The sequence below is a fragment of the Zalophus californianus genome, chromosome 1 (genome assembly GCF_009762305.2).
Source record: "Zalophus californianus isolate mZalCal1 chromosome 1, mZalCal1.pri.v2, whole genome shotgun sequence".
Classification (NCBI taxonomy): Eukaryota; Metazoa; Chordata; class Mammalia; order Carnivora; family Otariidae; genus Zalophus; species Zalophus californianus.
In genome coordinates this window covers 193,508,192-193,521,779 of record NC_045595.1, presented here as the reverse complement: position 1 = coordinate 193,521,779, position 13,588 = coordinate 193,508,192, and the positions used below count along the sequence as shown (strand labels likewise).

The 13,588-nt window shown below is 37.3% G+C and overlaps 1 pseudogene; it reads right to left on the bottom strand.

Annotated features, from left to right (window-relative positions):
• Positions 1–2,174: 2,174 nt before the first annotated feature.
• Positions 2,175–2,962, bottom strand: LOC113917829 (annotated as a pseudogene).
• Between the last annotated feature and the right edge of the window lie 10,626 nt (positions 2,963–13,588).

Here is a 13,588-nt window from a genome sequence, read left to right as displayed (position 1 = left end):
ATGAGGAAAGAATTTACAAACATAACAGCAAGTGAAATTGCAAGTAGATAATATTATGGTGCATGCATACATTTAAACTGATAGTCAAAGGAAAAATACTCAACATAAAAAATAAACAATGAGCTAAAAAAGCAATAGAACTGACCTTTATTGTGTATTAACTAAGAGTCAGATTCTGTGTGATGCAATTCCCACCAGATTATCCTATTTAAAATCCTCACAGTACTTCTAGGGGATCAGCTTTAATATTCTTGTTTTAAGGGGAGGAAGAAACTGGAAGTTGGAGAATCCAGGATCACACAGGTGAAATACAGAGCAACAGTGATTACTTCTACTCACCATTATCTGCTTTCTCTGCTCTGGGCTCTGCCAAGATTCCAAACCTTCCTGGAGGTTTACTGGGGCCATGTCACTGTTCTGACTAATGGGTTGTGAGGCAAAGTCACATGTGGTCACTTCTGGTGGGTGTCAGTTAGGAGCCCTTCTGAGTTATCCACAGTTTTGCTCGCCGATGCTGCAGCCCTTGATGTCATGAGGCATCCAGACTCCTGTTCACAGCCCCCAAGCAGTGCTGGACATACAATGCAAAATCAAATACTTGTTCTGTTAAGCCACTAGAACTTCAGGGTATACTGATTAATGGAACAGTGCAGTCTACCTTGGCTAAAATACACACACACACACACACACACACACACACACACACACGAAAGTAGTATCTTTTTCTGGTATTATTAAATAGCAAGGAGAAAAATTATTTTCCAGTGCAAGTATATTTTAATGCACTGCTGTACCTGCTGCAATGAATAATAGGGTAGTAGGGTAGCCACTAACTTCCTGTGGCCATTTAAGTTTAAATGAATGAAAATGACAAGATTTAAATTTTACTTAACCACATTAGTTACATTGCAATTATTTAGCGTCACATGTGGCTAGTGGTTTCTGTCTAGGATAGCAAGAACATTCCCAATATCACAGATGATATCAAACAGTATGAGGGACCGATCCCCTCTTAACTCTGTATATTCTAGATCTAGAGAGGTGGCTTCTGAAATTCTTCTGAGTCATAAATACTTTAAGAAAAAACTATATACTGTTACTAAAAAGAAAGTCATTTGGGGGAAACATGAAAAAGTCATGGGTTTTCCCTCTGGAAATATCTTTGCCTTTCTGAAAATATAAATATATATTTAAAAATTGAGTATCTTGATATATCTAATTGTAATGGGAAATATTATAATATACAGAGCCTCCCAAGTAATGCAAAACTACTAAATTAATATTTGTTCTTGTCCAGGTACCCATATTCAAATGCACACATTCCACTTCTCTGTCCATAGCATCCTTGATAATAGAATCACTGCATGTAGAAAGAAAAAAAAAATTGTAAGCAGACATAACTCTTCTTAATTAAAGTAAAATCTCAGAAGATTTATTTCTTATTACTGCTCATAAATCGAAGTGTGTGGCATTTTTTACCCTGTGAAAGAAAAGGGGGAATTAAATTGAATCTGAGAAAGGGGTTAACATAAATGGAGAATGAGAAACTTTCTGAGCCAAAGCCAACTAAGGCATCAATAAATCTGTAACATTTTAGCACCATTTCATCAAAGATTCAAGCATTTTTTTAATTTTCTTTTTTTACCCAAATCTCCATCTCAGTAACAAACTAAGAAATAAATTTTAAGAAATTTGTACCTTGAGAAATTCCCTGGAATAAATTTCTTGATGTTCCAGTTTTGCTTCAAGCTTTAGCCCTCTCTATCCTTATCAAGAAAAAAATGGATGATTATGAAATCCACTTAGGTATCACCTGGAGAAAAACCAGCAGCCCTTTCCTTCTCAACCCTTGAGAGTGGGAAGGAGAAAAAAATGACCACAGGGCCCATGGATTCCATTTTTGTTTTGTAGTCAAATGCACTCTCTTGTACCACACATGGCAGGCTCTAGTCTTGACTCCGGATCAGTGACATACCAAGGGAGAGAGGCCATGGGAGCAATCTTCACTGTCTTGAGGAGCATTTTATCACTGACATTGTTTGGAATTGTCAGTATATAATGACAATAAAAAGTAGAACCAATTTTAGGTGGATGTTTATGTTTTTATTTTTTATCATGCTGTACGATCTTTTATTAAATAGTAAGACTTCCAATCATGTCACTTAGGGACCATTCTACCCACTGCTCGGTTTGGCTGCCAGTCTCTTGCCTTTCTCTTCGGCAATAGTGAGGTAGATACCTTTTCCACAGGGAAGAAAAATCCAGGGTTTGTTTCCTCTGCCAAAAAAAAAAAAAAAGTTGGAGAACCAGGTGGCAAAGTTGTTGCCATCGGCATCTATCATGTGAACTACATCAAAAGAACCAGGGTGTCTCTCCCTGTTGGTGATCACACCAATTCTTCCCAGATTAGTACCTCCAGTCACAATACACAGCTTACCATATTTGATAAAATCAGTAATCTTTCCAGTCTCCAAATCAATCTGAATGGTGTCATCCATCTTGAGGAGGGAATGAGAATAACGGATGGTGGGAGCATCATGAGTCACCAAATGAGGGATTTCTTTTGTCCCCACAAAGGTCTTTCTCACTTTGTACAACTTATATTTGGTCTCCTCAGGTGTAATCCAATGAACAGCAAAGCGACCCTTGGTGTCATAGATCAGATAGAAATTCTCCCTGGTCTTGTCAATGCTGATGACATCCATAAAACCAACAGGGTAGGTTATATCAGTTCGGACCTTGCATCAATCTTGATGAAACGTTGCATACAGAACTTCTTTACTTCATCTCCTGTAAGGGCATACTTAAGTCTGCCCCTTAGGAAAATGATGAGAGGGAGACATTCTCTCAGCTTATGGGGACAAGTAGATGGATGAGGGGCAAACACACTAGTCAGTTTATCCAGTATCCAAAGCTGTGGAGTTGCTGCATGCTTTAGATGCTTCTTGGGACCATGAGACATGGCTGCACTAGGCAGAAAAAGACTTACTATTTTTCGGTTTGGTCTGGTTTGGTTTATTTTCCACGGAAAACGTGTCCCTTAATGGCCTATATCACTCTCACAGAGCCATACATGTCTTGCTATCCTCTCAAACTGCTCACATGGACATGCTAGTGACATGAGTCTGGGACTGTGTCTGGTCTATGGTGTGAAGGAGGTCAAATATTTACTTCCCTGTAGCAAATCTGTGCTCCTATGAACATTTAGCCCCATTCTTCTGTTATAGTAGGATTTTTTTTTCTCAAGTTATACATTGTGGAATAGCTTCTTTTATTTGACTGGAATAGCATTTTTAATTGACTGTCAATTTAGTCTCAAATACCCTATGAAATATTTTAATTTATTATGTCTATTCAATACTTTATTAGTTGTTTGTTGTGTAGCTTTGAATTATCCTAATACTCTTTAGGGCATAATTGGTATAAACCATACCAGCAAAACTTAGGATACATTGCTTTGAATCAATGCCAATTAATTTTAAAGGAATGGATTTTCCAAGTTTAAGAAAAATGGCTCACAGTAGGCTAAAGGTGAGATAAAAACAAAAATAAACTAAAACCTTTGAAGCCCTAACATTTATCCTGAAGCTATTTAAGAACACACATGTTAGAAAGCTATAGGAAAAAAAAAATAACTTACTATCCACATTCAAACAGAATATACACTGAGATTCAGAAAAGATGGGGTTTTATTCAAGTCAATTGTTTTCTATGAGGAAAAAAAGATTAGAGGAAAAACTAATGATGGAAAATATGTAACAGTAATTCACTTTAAAGTGAAAAGGTCAGGGGTAAAAATGTTCACTTATTTTCCATTAAATACCAGATATCAAATTGACTGCCAATGAGATCAAATATCTCATAATTTTCTTCTGCATTTGCTACAGCTTTCCCATTGCCTCCAAACCATTTCAGATTCACCATAGCAGTTTCTACTCTAATGGTGCTAAACACAGAGAAAAGTTCAAAGCAAAAACACAGATGGAAGTACAGACTGATTGATAAACTCATTGAATAAAGGAGAATGACTCAAACAACGTCATGTTGCCTTCTTTGATGATGGAAAAGATGGGTACAGTGATTACACAACATGGCACGATGAACAAATGATCAAAAGTTCGATAAGCAGTCATCCTCTTTCAAATCTCAAGCTTCCTTTCCCCTCTCTACCACGCTGTCAGGGATCCCCAGTCCTATTAACCATAACACTTTTATACAGTATAGAAATTTCTGGGGCACCTGGGTGGCTCAGTCATTTAGCATCTGCCTTCGGCTAAGGTCATGATCCCAGGGTCCTGGGATCAAGCTTCATCCGGCTCCCTGCTCCGCGGGGGGCCTGCTTCTCCCTCTCCCACTCCCCTTGCTTGTGTTCCCTCTCTCGCTGTCTCTCTCTGTCAAATAAATAAATAAAATCTTTTAAAAAAAAAAGAAATTTCTTTTTTTTAATTTTTTTTAAAGATTTTATTTATTTATTTGAGAGAAAGAATGAGAGAGGGAGAGAGCACATGAGAGGGGGGAGGGTCAGAGGGAGAAGCAGACTTCCTGCCGAGCAGGGAGCCCGATGCGGGACTCGATCCTGGGACTCCAGGATCATGACCTGAGCCGGAGGCTGGCGCTTAACCAACTGAGCCATGCAGGCGCCCCAAAAAAAGAAATTTCTATGAGCTTTTCTTTTTAAATCTCAAGACTTTTTGTGGGATTCAACTCGAAGGAGCTATAAATTCCAACCCTGTAGGTCTAAAAGAGAAGTAAATGAGCATTGCGGAGTTAATTTTTTTTTTTTTAATTTTGAGAGGTTATTACAGGTGTAATTAGTAGCACTTGGAAGGATTTTGGTCAATTTTAACTTGGAATTTAACATAATATTTGCAAATGTCTGGTGGCTTGTGCCTAATGCTGAGCTGCATTTATCAAAGTAGTGAAATAGTGTTACTGAGTATATATCAAAATAGGTAACAGGAGAAACTGATCAGCAGTGATGGGGAGAATAAAGGCCATGGAATCAGGTAGAGCTAACCCTGACTCCTACTTTTCTGGATTATAACAGTGTGGTGGGATGTTGTTACATTTAACTTATCCAGATCTTTATTTTAGGATCTATATAAAGTGAAGACATGTCACTACATGTTTCATGGGATTCTACTGAGGACTTAACTTATTAATGTACAAAAGTGCTTCTTACAGGTTTCTGAAACGTTTTAGGGGTCTACAAAGGTCTAGCGTATTTTTAATCATGGGTTTTAAATTGTATGATGATCTTGAAAAAAAACAGTGTTCAAAATATTCTGTATCAGCTAGATGTAAATTTCATAAACAAAATGGCCATATGATTTTTGTATTTATTTGCTTTTGTATATGAACTTGTCTGTAACAAGTAAAAGTAAAATCATTTAATGGTTCAGATTCAAGCAAAGATTTCACTGTGATTTAAACTGAGGGAAAAATTGAAAAAGGTAGAAGATACAAGTTATCCTAAAGTGCAAACTAGTATAAACATACTGAACTAAAACAAACTGAACAAACAAACAAACAAAAAAACAGGCCACAAAACCTTTATATTTCCAGTAGAATATTATCTAACTATGGTCCTTTTACTTACTAGCTTGTAATTGTTCTTTAGAACTGGTATTAATTTAAAATCATCATATTTGACAGGTACATTATTGAATTAAGTGGTCCTGCAGGTTATGGGGAACTGATTAAAAAACTAATTTTGTAAAGGATGTATATTCGTAGCAATGATAGAAACATCTCAAAGGGGAATATGTTATGTTCTGAATAGCAATGATCAAGGAAAGAAGTAAAATTCAAAAGATGCATTTTATTGCCAAACCCAAAATCAACATTACAATTTCAATAAATCAACAGTACATATCACATAAATGTAATGGTGCTAATTTAAATTTTATTGAGAATGTGATTTTGTTTATAATTAATGCATTTGCTTGGTTTTACATATGGTTACAGACCTTAAGCCTAAGAAGCTTTTTATCTGTTTTATTTTGTGTCAATGTATATTTCATTGTGTAAAAATTTAACTTAATAATTATCAGGATTCTGGTATACAGAAAAATCACTTTCTAATACCCAATAATTGAAGCAACTACACAAACTCATAATTGATTCTTAGCTCATTAAAAAACTATGTAATGCAAAGATTTTAATTGTGCATGTCTCTTAGTTTTTGCTTAGATTGGTAAGATTGATTTCTCTTTCAGTAATGTTTTCTCATCCTACATTTCTGTGGTATATAGACAATTTTTATGTCAAGGATTCCAAACCCACAGGATAGAAAAATCTAGAGTTGAATAAAACAAACAAGAAAATGATTTTTTTTTAGAATAAAAAATAAACATTTATAACATCTTACCTTTTGAATAATTCAGAAGAGGAGCAAAAGGACATTGCATAAAATAATATTTTTATTGTGTATTCTGCTTGTAAGAAGACAAAGCAACAGGGCTTTGTTTTGCAATTGTAGTATAAAATCACATATAATTGAGGAAAGATGTACATTGACAGGAAAAATGAAGATTCTGAGAGGAAAAAAAAGAAAGGTGTTGGAAACAGAGAGCAGACGATGTGTCAAAATTTGCTGATAAGAAAGAATTAGAGGAGAAAGAGAGAGGCATGTGGGTGGATGGAAGCTAGGAGGGAAACCAGGCCAAAAGGGGAGGAAGAGATCATTCATTCATTCATTCATTCATTCATTTAGGTACCAAATGAAACAAACACTCCTTTACCAAGAACATACTGAGTTCTGGTTATGTGCCAGGCTCTGAGTTAGAATCTGAGTATGTAGTAGGGAATAAAATGAACACTTTACTTACAGCCTAGTACAAGAGAGAATCAAATGAACAAAGTTAAATGTATCATTAATTTTACTCATTGTAAAAAAAAAAAATGGGACATAAATTTTCTTGTAACTCCTGCTTACTTAAGACATGATTGTGCCATCAGGCAAGAAAGAATATACAGAAATTTATGCTTTAATAGTTTGTCTAAATTTATCCCATAACCACACAGGATAATATTATTCTTCACATTCACATCATTTTTTTTATCTTGTTTTCAGTTTGGGGCAGAAACAGATGGGTTAATGATTTAATTGGAGGTATACTATATTTCACATGCTGATATTCTCTTGCATTGTCCTTTGAATCATTCATTAATTGCAAAACAGAGCATTATGCACAGAGCAAAGAATGACTGCCTTTATTTTAAAATGTCAAAACCCATTACTGAACTGCAATTTTATTTTTGTCTTTGAGACTGCTAATTCATGCCAACATTTCTAAAAATCTTATTAGGGATTAGTAATAATTTAGTTTTTGTGGTCATTTTATAAATCAAATTAAATAAAGCATTATGATTTAGCTCGACCTTTGTGGAAATGTTATGGAGTAAAAGACTTAGGCCGCACAATGTGAATGTACAGTTTACCCTTGTACGACACAGGGGTGAGGAACGTGGCTCCTCTCTGCAGTCAGAAAGCTGCATATAACTTCTGATTCTCCAAAATCGATCAATAGTTGCTGTTGACCGGAAGCCTTACCAATAACATAAACAGTCAATCAATATATACTTTGTATGTTGTATGTATTATATACTATATTTTTATAATAAAGTAAGCTAGAGAAAAGAAAATATTATTAAGAAAATTCATAAAAGAAAATACATTTACAGAACTGTACTGTATTTATAGGAATAAATCTGTACCTAAATGGACTCATGCCATTCAAACTAGTGTTGTTCAAGGGTCAACTGTATTTTTTTTTTAAAGATTTTATTTATTTATTTGAGAGAGAGTGAGAGAGAGCACGAGAGGGAAGAGGGTCAGAGGGAGAAGCAGACTCCCTGCTGAGCAGGGAGTCCGATGTGGGACTCGATCCTGGGACTCCAGAATCATGACCTGAGCCGAAGGCAGTCGCTTAACCAACTGAGCCACCCAGGCGCCCAAGGGTCAACTGTATTTAATGCCATAGAACTGTAAACTTGAAATGGTTAAAATAGGAAATTTAGTATTATTTATATTTTGCCATAATAAAAAATGAAAGGAATCCTAAGAAATATGTGAACAAATAAAAAAGAGGACTTCCCTACTGTTTCTTGATCTTCAACTTTCTTACCTAATCCCTTAGAACCATGGTCTTCCACCTCTATTGTCCATGGGACACATTTGAGAATGTGTCTGATCAAATGATGGTTTCTTTGTGTACATAAGCAAACATGCACAATGATTTTGAATGATTTTGTAGATTTCATAGACATCCTTGAGTCTATAGCCTTAGAAAGAATTTGCCCCCTAATAGTCTTGGAATCATTTTTAAATCATTGAATCATTAAAGAAAGATTTCTTGTGAAAAACAAATCATCAGTCAAAGAAACTATACCAAATGAACAACTCCTCTTCTTGTCGAGTTCATTCTGTTGAGGAATCAGAACCAAATAAATAAAATAAAGGCATGGAGGGGTACAGTGGGAGAAGGGGGAAGCAGTGACTGAGTCAGGACAGGAAGTGCATAGATACTAAGCCATGGGCCAGACCATAGGAATGGAAAGGAGCTTTACCGATTGAGAAGAAAAGAAGAACATTTTTTTTTTAAAGATTTTATTTATTTATTTGACAGAGAGAGACAGTGAGAGCAGGAACACAAGCAGGGGGAGTGGGAGAGGGAGAAGCAAGCTTCCCGCGGAGCAGGGAGCCCGATGCGGGGCTCGATCATGACCTGAGCCGAAGGCAGATGCTTAAGGACTGAGCCACCCAGGTGCCCAGAAGAACAATTTTAGATAGAAGATTCACCACAGGCAAGGTCTTGAGAGGGTCTGTGGTGGGGGCAATGAGAATAGAGATCCCATTATAAATGAAACATATAGAGATAGGGACAGAGGGTAGAGAAGAAGTTGGGAGACTAGGCTTTAACAGTTTGCATGTATCAGGCTGTGATGTACGGGGCTGATAGGGGGTGGGTGTGCAAAATAGGACAGGAATGGAAGGCTGAACAAGGAAGGTTATTGTCCTTCGCATGGAATTGAATCTCTTCCAAATGAGCTCACTGCTGGCAACAGAAATAATGTATTTGATCTGCTACTGAGCACAACTTCAGGAAAACCACAATGGAAAATGTGAGTGTGATCATTTAGTTCCTCCATGGAATAAAAGCCTGTCACCGGGTTTGCCACCTCTCTGGCTATGTGACAGTATGAAGACACATAAAGTGTGAGAACACCTCAGGCTTCATTGATGACCTACCTAATAATCTACAAGCAATATCCATTTAAAATCATATAACTAGAGCCAGAAAACAGCTATTTGATAGTTTTTTAAAAAGTATTTTAGATTTGCAAATCTGGAAAGGCTAAGAATTTAAACAGCATAATTATCTTTTAAATGTTTCAATTTTGATATAATATATGCTACTGAGGCAAAATTTTTTTATGCTCCATAATACAAGTATACTCTCCCTCAACCTCATTCCCATCTTAGGATGTCCTCTACTCAGAGGAAAATTTTGAATAGCAAAACCTTAATGACTCATTCATGTTCATGATCATTTATGGCCATTACAGCATAGGTCACTCACAGCTTCTGCTATTATCAGGACATTAAAAACCCTGCCGGGGCTTTTCATTGTTATTTGTTTGACATCCACTTATTATTTACCATTGGGAGCATCACAGATGGCCCAGTTTCCTTCTGATCCTCTTAATGAAGAGTGATCATTATTTTTATGGGTCTTCCTGGGGTACCCTATCTGTAAGTAAATAGCTAGTGGGAAGAGATAAATTATATTCAGAGTAATTAGCAGTTGACCACACCTCAGAAAGAAACCTATGCAGTTAAATTGGACCCCAAATTTTTGAACTTTAATCTTCCAGGAAAGATGTAGATAAAGATAATGAATTAAATAAAAGTGAAAGCACATTGTAATCATTGCATATACTTAGGAATATTTAAGATATAGAGAAAAAGACCTTATTCAAACTGGCTTAAGCTAAGGAATGTGTTAATTTCTCTAATCAAAATTTCAGAGGAATGGATGGCTTTGACACAACTTGGTTTAAATATTATTTGAGAGAGAGGGAGAGTGTGTGCTTGGGGGAGAGGCAGAGGGAGAGGGAAAGAGTTTCCCCACTGAGCACGGAGCCCCCACATAGGGCTTGATCTCATGACCATGAGATCATTACCTGAGCCGAAATCAAGAGTCAGATGCTCAACCAACTGAGTCACCTGGGTACCCCAACACAACTTCTTTTAGAGGTTCAACTAATGTCATTGAATTTGGTTTCCTTCCATCAATTGATTCTGTTTATTTAGGTTACCTTTTTCAGACAGGAAACCACATGTGATTACAAGATTGGGACCCAACTTTTGGGATTAACATCCTCATCTAATAGGAAAGTGTATTTACCCTGATATTCCCTGCCCAAATCCAAGTATATCTTTTTGCGTGGGATTGTGTCTCTTACCCAGCCTGAACTTAGAGCAACGTTCTGAGTTTTTCCTTCAATTTTATATGCTTGTATCAACAGTAAATTTTTGAGACACTCAGAGCATGTTGTTACAGGTTGTCTTTTTTCCCTAAAGCACACCTAACATACCTCTTCTTAGATTTCCATTTTTGCTTCCTTTAAAGTACAGTGAGGGACTTCCAGTCCAGACAAGATAGTATAGACTCATTTCTCCCTATCCTTTTCTGTTCCTCTCCACAAAGTACAAATATAAACCCTGTAAATAAGAGACAATGAAGACAGAGCACTGACTGACAGGCAGTAAGTAGGTGCGTGGGTTAAAGAGGCCAAGACCTGAACAACAACACAGAGGCAGTTTGGCTGCACCCCCACAACACACACACACACACACACACAGAGGCCACCCAGACCCCATGTCTTCAGACCTCCAGCCTAGCCACAGAAGGAGGTCCAGGGATGCTGATTTCCTTCCTGAATCAAAAGAAAATCCCTCTGACAGCATCAGGGGTAAGGAGGTCACTTGGGAACCCCATAAACAACAAGCAGCCAGCAGGGGGAGCATTCTTCTTTCCTGCCAAATGTCAGACAATCCTCTCAGCAGCCTCTGTTTCCCCTCTTTCCTGTCCAGAGACTCTGGCCGGCTTGCGTTGGAGGAAGTGGGGTTTTTAGTGGAACCCCACCAAATCCCTCCTCTAACCTCCCAATGTGGGTAATCCCCTACGGCTCCCCTGCCCAGTTCCCGGCAGCGTGATCAAGGGAAAGGAGAGTGCCAGTTGCAACAGATAAACCAAATCAATCAAGACAGAATTGCAAAGCTCTGAAAAGTCCACTGACAGCCTACAAAAGTCAACTAAGACTTGGGGCCTAAACCTAAATAAGGAGAATAAATAAAGGTAAAAACAATGAAGTAGATGTGCTTCGGGGGCTCAGTAGGTTGAGTTTCTGACTCTTAGTTTCAGATGGGGTAGGGATCTCAGGTTTGAGGGAATGGGTCAGCAGGGACTCTGTGCTCAGCCTGGAGTCAGCTTGCCCCTCCCTCTCCCTCGGTTCCCTCTGTTCCTGATCACCCCACCCCCAGTCCCACTCATGCTCACAGCTCTCTCTCTAAAAAAAAAAAAAAAAAGTGAAATAAGCCCAGAGTCTAATTGTGGGGACATAAAATTTCCCTGGATTTCTCAGTATTCCTATAAAAAGGTCATAGTTTCCTAAGACTCTTTATATACCATGAAAATTAGATCTGTAACCATCTATCTACTTGATTTTTCTGGTGTGAAATTATAGTAAAATTTCTTTTCTCTAAGAGGACCAAATAACTATACTCTGGCTAGTTTTCTAGATAAGCCACCAAGGAGCCCTGAGCACTGGGGGCTATTTTCCTCAATATTTACATTTCAAGGAAGAATGAGTTCCTGGACCTTGAAAGAGTTCTTCCTTATAGTCTGAGAGGTTGGGCTATCTGGCAAATGTCTGGAATAAAGATACAATTTCAGGAATGCAGGGATATCAACCTCTTTCCCCGTTTCTATAAGCAGATAAAATTTTTCCTTCTCCCTCACCTATGATGAGTAAAGACACTCACAAAGCAAAAAAATCCTGTGGATATCATCTTGTTGCCCTAAGAGTAAGATAAAGTCCCCTAGGGGGACTGACCACTTCTTATTTACTATAAATAAGAGAATTCAACTGATGCCAACACTGAAATGAATTATCTCACAAGGATCTTAAAGCACCTATCATAAAAATGCTTCAGTGATCAATTACAGATTCTCTTGAAACAGATTTAAAAAAAAAAAAGAAATTCCCAACAAAGAAATAAGATTTGTAAAGCAATCAAATATATATATTGTAGAACTGAAAATTAGAATCAAATTGATATTATATACCTGGAAAATAGAATAAAAGATACTTTTGAAAACCCACTAGATGGACTCAATAGTAGAGATGACAAAGGATCAATCAATAAGCTTAAAGACAGAGCAATAAAACTCACCTAGTATGATCAACAGAGAGAGAAAATAGCTGAAAAATATTGAACTCAGCCACAGGGACCAGTAGAACAATAATAAAAGATCCCACATATGCATCTTCAGAGTCCCGCAGGAGAAAAGAAAGAGAGTGGAGCTAAATGAGCATTTGAATAAATTATGGCTGAAAACTTGCCAAAGTTGGCAAAATATGCAAACCTACAGATCAAAGAAACTGAGCGGATCCCTAACAGTTAAATTAAAAAAAAAAAACCCACAAACAACAACAACAAATAGATATAATTAAATTTTGGAAAACTAAAGGTAAAGGAACCTAAATGGAAATGAGGTTTCCACACTTCATGCAAACTGGGAAAATGTTATTAGTAGATTGCTATAAATCAAATACGTATTTTGTAACATCCAGAGCAGCCACTAGGAAACTATACAAAGAGATACATCCAAAACCACTGTAAAGAAAGTGAAAACTTGAGCTTACTTTTAAAGCAGCCTGATCAAATGTTTTTTTTTTTTTTCCTAATTTTGACATTCCTCCTTTTTTTTTTTTTGAGAAGGAGCATGCTTTATTGGGGAGAAAGTACTCTAGTGAGCAGCAGATGAAGGCAGTCTGGTGGGTATTATACACATCACCTCAAAAAGATACACAATAGGTTCTGCTAACAAAGAGCAACTGGAATATGGGTTCCCCTGGGCAGCTTCCCCAACCTCATCCGTCAGCTGGGGGGACGGGGGGGTGGTTAGGACACTCCCAAACATTTCCTTGAAGGAAACTGTGGTCTGCTGAGATAGAGCCCCACAGGGGTGCCTCCTTGTGTTTTTGTTGTTGTTGTTGTTTATATAATGAACACTTTCTTTAGATTTTATTAAGTCTTCATTTCTTAATTTCATTCTACATTCTCTCAAGGCCACCAGACTAGCTTCTGTACAGATTGCCTTGATGTGGGCACCAGAGAGGTCATCTTTACCTTGATCAAGTCGTTCAGGGTTACATCCTCGGCCAGCATCATCCTGCTTGTGTGGATCTGAAAAATGTGCTTCCTAGTCTTTTCATCAGGCCAAAGAAACTTGATCTTCCTATCAATACAGCCTGATTTAGTAAGTGCTAGATCCTAAGTTTCTATTCGGTTTGT